Source organism: Suncus etruscus, chromosome 7 (assembly GCF_024139225.1).
Source record: "Suncus etruscus isolate mSunEtr1 chromosome 7, mSunEtr1.pri.cur, whole genome shotgun sequence".
NCBI classification, from domain to species: Eukaryota; Metazoa; Chordata; class Mammalia; order Eulipotyphla; family Soricidae; genus Suncus; species Suncus etruscus.
The window spans coordinates 63774816-63782913 of record NC_064854.1 but is presented as its reverse complement, the minus strand read 5'-3'; the positions used below and the strand labels follow the sequence as shown (position 1 = coordinate 63782913).

The following is an 8098-nucleotide window of genomic DNA, read 5'->3' as shown; positions in this document are numbered from 1 at the left end:
AATATTCCCATCAGCAAAGTCCCAAATCTCTCTCCTCCCCATCCCACCCTGTAATCTAGACAGGCTCTCTACTTATTGCATTCATTCACTTTGGTATGATAATTCTCAATGTAGTTATTTCTCTAACTGCACTCGTCACTCTGTAGTGAGCTTCATGTCATGAGCTGGACCTTCTAGCTTCCCCTCTTTGTCTCTGAGAATTATTGCAAAAATGTCTTTCTTTGATTTTTCTTAAAACCCATAGATGAGTGAGAGTATTCTGTGTCTATCTCATTCAGCATAATAAATTCCATGCACTTACATGTAAATGAAATTTTCATGACTTCATCTTTCCTGATGGCTGCATAATATTCCATAGTATAAATGTACCAGAGTTTCTTTAGCCATTCATCTGTTAAAGGGCACATTGGCTGTTTTCAAAGTCTGGCGATTGTAAATAGCACTGCAATGAATATAGGTGTGAGGAAGGGATTTTTGTATTGTATTTTTGTGTTCCTAGGGTATATTCCTAGGAGTGGTATAGCTGGATTGTATGGAAGCTCAATTTACTGTTTTTGGAGGAAACTCCATATTGTTTTCCTTTAGGTTGGACTAGGTGGCATTTTCACCAGCAGTGAATAAGAGTTCCTTTCTCTCCACATCCCAGTCAGCACTGCTTGTTCTCATTCTTTGTGCTGTGTTCCAATCTCTGTGACATGAGATGGTACCTCATAATTGTTTTTATTTGCATATCCCTGATGATTAATGATGTGAGGTATTTTTTTCATGTGCCTTTTGGTCATTTGTATGTCTTTTTTGACAAAATGTCTGTTTATTACTTCTCACCATTTTTGATGGGATCAGGTGTTTTTTTTTTCTTTTAAAATTTTGTCAGTGCCTTGTATGTTTTGGATATTAGCCCCTTATCTGAAAGGTATTGGGGGAATAGTTTCTTCCACACAGTGGGTGGCTCTTGTATCCTGGGCACTATTTCCTTTGAGGTGCAGAGCTTTTCAGATTAATATATTTCCATCTGTTTATCTGTGCTTCCACTTGTTTGGATAGTGCTGTTTCCTTCTTAAACATGCCCTTAGTCTCAATTCCATGGTGTGTTTTACCTACGTGTTGTCTATATACCTTATGGTTTCAGGTATGATATTAAGGTCTTTAATCCATATGGATTTTACCTTTGTACATGGTATTAGATGTGGGTCTGAATTCATTTTTTTTGCAATTGTTGTGCCAACAACACTTGTTGAAGTGGCTTTCCTTGCTCCATTTAGAATTTCTTGCTTATTTTTCAAAAATTAGGTGATTGTATGTTTGGGAATATTCTCTGAGTATTCAAGCCTATTTCACTGATCTGAGAGTTTGTCTTTATTCCAATATCATGCTGTGTTGATAACTATTGCTTTGTAATACAGTTTAAAGTTGGGGGAAAGTAATGCCTCCCATATTCTTTTTTCCCAATTATTGCTTTAGCTATTTGAGGATGTTTATTTTTCCAAATAAATTCCAGAAGTGCTTGATCTACTTCTTTGAAGATTGTCATGGATATCTTTAGAGAGATCACATTAAATTTGTACAATGCTTTGGTGAGTATTGCCATTTCAATAATGTTAATTCTGCCAATCCAAGAGCAGGGTATGTGTTTCCATTTCCATGTGTCCTCTCTTATTTCTTGAAGCAGGGTTTTATAGTTTTCTTTGTATAGTTCCTTCATGTTTTTGGTCAAGTTGACTGCAAGATACTTGAGTTCATGTGACAATAATGTGAATGGGTTGTTTTCTTAATGTCCATTTCTTCCCTAACATTATAGGTTATAAAAAGGCCATTGATTTCTGTTTATTAATTTTGTAGCCTGCCACATTGCGATATGAATCTATTGTTTCTAGAAGCTTTTTGGTAGAGTCTTTAGGATTTTCTAAGTAGAGTATCATGTCATCTACAAACAGTAAGAGCTTGAATTCTTTCTTTCTATCTGGATCTTCTTGATATCCTTTTCTTGCCTAATTGGTATAGCAAGTACTTCCAGTACTATGTTGAATAGGAGTGGTGAGAGAGGACAGCCTTGTCTTGTAAGAGAATTTAGAAGGGTTTTAGTTTTTCTCCATTGAGGATAATATTTGCTATTGGCTTGTGATAGATGGCCTTAACTATATTGAGAAAGGTTCCATTCTTTCCCATGTTGCTGAGAGTTTTTTTTTTTTTTTGTCCCCCAATTCACAATACATACCCGGCAAGGGGCCTGTGTTGAGGTGTATATGGGGTGCCTTTACTGTACCTCCTCTTTCTATACAGCCAGTGTAAAGAACACAGCCTGTGGTAAGATTTGGGAGGCCTTATCTTATCTTTTATTTATTTTATTTTTTTTCTTCAGAGCAAACTAAAGTTGTTTTTTTTTTTGTTTGTTTTTTTAAAGTAAGAATTCATTTAAAGGACAAAATTGATTAACATAATGAGGTAAACTAATATAACATAATATAGTGACATAACATAACATATAATATAATTGATATAATAATAATACATGTAAGTCAAAGAAAATTTCTGATTAAAAACACAATTTTTTTTTCATAATGGCTTACATATCTTTCACTGTAGTATTTTGGGTACATATTCACATTGAATCAGGGGAATACCCATCACCTAATATGTCCTCTTCTCAATCAAAAATCAAATATGCTGAAAATAGGCAGAGTCCTGTCTAGAGGCTTCCAACCTCAGTTTGAGAGAGGATGTGAAAAAAGTAATTAAAATACCACAATACAAAAAAAATATCGAATTAAATAACCGATAAGCACCACAGCAATAAAGACAGGCACCACACAATAATCTCGGTTCTGAAATCAAATCATACTCAAGTGCAAAAAAGAAAGAGAAAAACAAAACAAAATAAAATAAAATAATATTGGAGACATCAACCATAATCTCCATACCAAAATAAAGACGTCAAAAAAATAGATCATTTATTCTCCTCTTGCTGCTTTCGTGGTATGTGGAAGACTTCTACTTTATCTTGGATGGTAAAATCAGACCTGTTTCTAAAGATCTTGGTGGCTGTGCAGATCAGGGAATGGAGTTTATGAAGTCTTTCTTTGTGGTTCAAGCAGTTATGCTTCTTCAATGTCATTTTTTTGTTTTTTATGTGTTCTAGGTGTTTCAGAATAGTGCTACCATTCTGTGTTTTTCTTTTGTCTTCTGACTTACTTCGTTTAACATAACATGATCTAGGTCCATCCACGTTGCTGCAAAGTCTGTGATTGTATCATTTCTAACTGCCATGTAATATTCCATTGTATATATGTACCACATCTTAATGATCCATTCATCTGTTGTTGGACATCGAGGTTGGTTCCAAGATTTGGCTATTATACTGAGTGCTGCAATAAATAGTGGGGTGCATACGTATTTTGGAATGAATGTCCTTCCACTTGGGGGTATATGCCTAGGAGAGCAATTGCTGGGTCAAATGGCAGCTCAATTCTGAGTTCTTTGAGCACTCTCCAGACTTTTCTCCATAGATGTTGGACTAGGGGGCATTCCCACCAGCAGTGGATGAGAGTTCCTTTCATACCGCATCCTCGCCAACAAAGGTTGTTTCCATTATTTTTGATGTGAGCCAACCTCACTGGTGTGAGGTGGTATCTCATTGTTGTCTTGATTTGGATCTCCCTGATGATGAGCGAAGGTGAGCATGTTTTCATGTGTTTGTTGGCCATCCTTCTCTCTTCCTCAGAGAAATGTCTATTCATTTCGTCTCCCCATTTTTTTATGGCTTCGTTTGGTTTTGAAGGGCTCAGGTTTCTGAGCGCTTTGTATGTTCTAGATATCAGCCCTTTATCTGATATATCAAGTGAAAAGATTTTTTCCCATTCTGTTAGCTGTCTTCTTGCATTAAGTAGGGTTTCTTTTGCCATGCAGAAGCTTTTTAGTTTGATATAGTCCCATTTGTTTATAGTTGATGCTAACGTTTTTGCCATTGGTGCTCCATTGTCAAAGACCCTTTTGATATAAAGGTCTTTGAGTGTTCTGCCTATTTTATTCTCGATAAACTTTATAGATTCAGGTCTGATTTCCAGATCTTTGATCCACTTTGAGTTGACTTTTGTATAAGGAGTGAGATATGGGTCGATTTTCACTTTCGTGCATATGAGTTTCCAGTTGTACCAACACCATTTGTTGAATAGGCTTTCTTTGTTCCATTTCATATTCTTGCCTCTTTTATCAAATATTAGTTGGCTATATATCTGGGGGTTTATGTCTGGGAATTCTGTTCTAATCCACTGGTCTGAGGTCCTGTCTCTGTTCCAGTACCATGCTGTTTTTATTACTATGACTTTATAGTATAGTTTCAAGTTAGGTAAGGAGATACCTCCCAACTTCTCATTTTTCAGAATGTGTTTAGCTATCCTGGGTCTTTTATGGTTCCAAATGAATTTTATAATAGATTGTTCTATTTCTTTAAAGAATTGTGTCTGGATTTGGATAGGGATTGCATTAAATCTATATAGCAGTTTGGGTAAAATAGTCATTTTGACTATGTTAATTCTACCTATCCATGAAGATGGGATGTTCTTCCATTTCTTTAGATCGTCTTCAATTTCTTTCTGAAGTGTTTTGAAGTTTCCCTGGTATAGATCTTTCACTTCTCTTGTAAGGTTGATTCCTAGGTATTTGATATTTTTTGATACTATCTTAAATGGAATTGTATTTTTAATCTCTCTCTCCTCAACTTCATTGTTTGTATATAAAAACGCTACTGTCTTTTGTGTATTGACTTTGTATCCAGCCACTTTACTGTATTGGTTGATTGTTTCTAGGAGTTTTTCTGTGGATTCTTTAGGGTTTTTGATGTATATCATCATATCATCAGCAAATAGAGCTAGCTTGTGTTCCTCTTTCCCTACTTGAATTCCTTTGATTCCCTTCTCTTGTCGGATTGCTATTGCTAGGACTTCTAAGGTTATATTGAATAAGAGTGGAGAGAGTGGACAGCCTTGCCTAGTTCCTGACCTTAGTGGGAATGCTTCTAGCTTCTCGCCATTAAGTATAATGTTGGCTGTAGGCTTTTCATAAATAGCTGTAACTATCTTAAGGAAGGTGCCTTCTAACCCTATTTTGCTGAGTGTCTTTAACATGAACGGATGTTGGATTTTGTCAAACGCCTTCTCTGCATCGATTGATATGATCATGTGGTTTTTGTCCTTCATGTTGTTGATGTGGTGTATAATGTTTATTGATTTGCGTATGTTGAACCAACCTTGCATTCCTGGTATGAATCCCACTTGATCGTGATGAGTTTTTTTTTTATCAAGAATGGGTGTTGGACCTTATCAAATGCTTTCTCAGCGTCTATTGATGTGATCATGTGATTTTTATTTTTATAGTTATTGATTTTGTGTATCATGCTGATAGATTTATGGATGTTAAACCATCTTTGCATTCCTGAGATGAAACCTACTTGATCATAGTGAATGATGAGGGCATTGGATCGTATTTTCCAGGATATTGTTGAGTATCTTTGCATCTGTGTTCAACAGGGATATCGGTATATAAAATTTTTGGCAGTATCTCTGTCTGGTTTTGGGTCTCAAGGTGATGTTGGCTTCATAAAAGCTATTTGGAAGTGTCCCCATTTTTTTCAATTTAATGAAAGAGCCTGGCAAGGATTGGTTGGCAAGGAAAGGTTTGAAAGAATTCATTAGTGAATCCATCTGAGCCTGGGATTTTTAAATTTGGGCAGATATTTAATTACATTTTTTAACTTCATCAATAGTTATTTTGGTGTATCGATATGCTACATCCTGCTTATTCAAGAGTACAGGGTTATAAGAGTCCAAGAATTAATTCATTTCGTCCATGTTCTTATGTTTACTCACATAGTTTCTCAAAGTAGTCTCTGATTAACCTTTAAATTTCTGCAATATCTATAGTTATCTCTCCCTTTTCAATTCTAATACAGTTTCATGTTGCTCTTTCTCTCTCTTTCTTTGTGAGTTTTGTCAATAATCTATCAATCTTGTTTATATTTTCAAAGAACCAACTTCTACATTAGTTGATTTTTTAGTTTTTGTTGGGGGGGGATTTCCAATTCATTGATTTCTGCTCTAAGCTTTGTTATTTCCTTCTGTCTACCTATTTCTGGTTACTTTTGTGAATTATTTTATAATTTATAAGCTATTCTGGTATGCCTCTTCTTCCTTCATAATGTGTGCTTGCAAAGCTATAATTTTCCTCTCAGTACGGCTTTTGCTGTGTCCCATACATTCTGATAGTTTGTGTCTTTATTCTCATTTGTTTCCAGAAAAGTTTTGATTTCCTCTTTGATTTCATCTTGGACCCACTGGTTATTCAGTAGCAGGCTGTTTAATTTCCAGTTGTTAAGGTTTTTTTCTGCATCCCTTTGTAATTCACATCTAATTTCAGAGCTTTGTGGTATAAAGGTAACCTGCAAAATTATTATCCTCTTGATATTATGGAGGTCTGTTTTATGTGCCAGCATGTGGTCTCTCCTAGAAAATGACCCATGTATAATGGAGAAGAATGTGTATCCAGGTTTCTGGGAATGAAGTGGCATATATATATATATATATGCCATGTTGAGGTCTTCCACAATTACTGTGTTATCATTGATGTCCTCTTTCTAATTTGTCAATAAATATATTATATATTTTGCTGGTCTCTCATTGGGTGCATATATATTTAGTAATGCAGTTTCTTCCTGTTGCACATATCCCTTGATTAGTACGAAGTGTCCTTCTTTGTCCCTTACAACTTTTCTGAGTCTAAAGTTTATGTCGTCTGATATTAATAAGGCCACCCCAGCTTTTTTAAGGGTGTTGTTTGCTTGGATGATTTTCTTCCAGCCTTTTATTTTGAGTCTATGTTTGTTCTGACTATTCAGGTTTGTTTTGTAGGCAGTAGAATGTTGAATTTATCTTTTTGATCCATTACTCTGCATCTCTTAATTGGTGCATGTAGCCCATTGACATTGAGGGAAATTATTATCATGGAATTAAATGTCATCTTTGTGTATAAGTTTGGTGTGTCTGTTGCTCTGTCTTATATTAAAGTAGACCTTTCAGTTTTTCTTTTAAGGTTGGCTTTGCATCTGTGAAGTTTCTGAGTTGTTTCTTATCTTTAAGCTATGTATCTTTTCTTCAAACCTGAATGTGAGTTGGGCTGGGTAGGTGAAGCATCCATTTCATTCAGTCTTGTCACAATATCTCAACAATGTCTTCTTGCTTTGAGAATTTCTTGTGACATGTCTGCTGTAAATCTTAAGTATGCTCCTTTTAATGTAATTTCCCTTTTTGATCTTACTGCTTTCAGTATTCTATCTCTATCTTTGTGATTCATCATTGTGACTAGGATGTGTTTGGGGGTGTTTTTCTTTGGGTCTCTTTTAGCTGGGATCTTTGGGCATGCAGGATTTGATTGTATGAGTCTTTAGCTCTGATATTTTCTCTGTGATGATGTCTTTGACTGTTGATTCTTTCTGGGTATCTTCTTGCTGGGCCTCTGGGACTCCAATGATTCTTATGTTGCTTCTGTTGAGTTCAGCAAAGACTTTTATTTTCATCTGTTCACATTTCTTGAGTACTTTTGCCATTGTCTGATCATTTGTCTTAAGGTTCTTTTCCAATCTCTTCTGCTGTATCTAGTTGTTCTGCATTTCATCTTTCAGTTCACTGATTCTGTCCTTGGCTGCTGTTACCCTGTTGCAGAGGCTTTCCTTTGTGGTTTTTATGTTTTTCAGAACTGTTATTTCAGTTTGAGTTTTCTGATTTTCTGTCTTTGTGTTCTGTTCAGCTAGAGCTACATTTTCATTTATTTCATGAAGATCCTCCATATTTCTATTCTAAACACCTTATTTGAGAGATTAATCAAATGGTTGTATTTTTTGGTCATCAGATCTATCATCTTCATTTTTTTCTGCGTGTTATGGTGGGGTTCATTAGTTAAAAAAAGAATACAGTTGCGAGGTGAAGTGGGACAGCCATGCTCTTCTGGAGCCTCTAGGAGACAGTTTTTGCTGGGCTTTTCCTGGTCCTTTCAGCAGAGCTTCAGGAGACAAGAGAAGAGAAACACTCAAAGCCCACAGTGTCCCTCAGTC

At 35.7% G+C, this 8098-nt stretch overlaps 1 non-coding gene across 1 annotated transcript; it reads right to left on the bottom strand.

Annotated features, from left to right (window-relative positions):
- Nucleotides 1–2188: 2188 nt before the first annotated feature.
- On the bottom strand, nt 2189–2321 carry LOC126014751 (small nucleolar RNA SNORA51). Its single transcript, XR_007497748.1, has one exon. It is a non-coding gene; the product is annotated as a small nucleolar RNA SNORA51 (small nucleolar RNA).
- Nucleotides 2322–8098: the final 5777 nt, after the last annotated feature.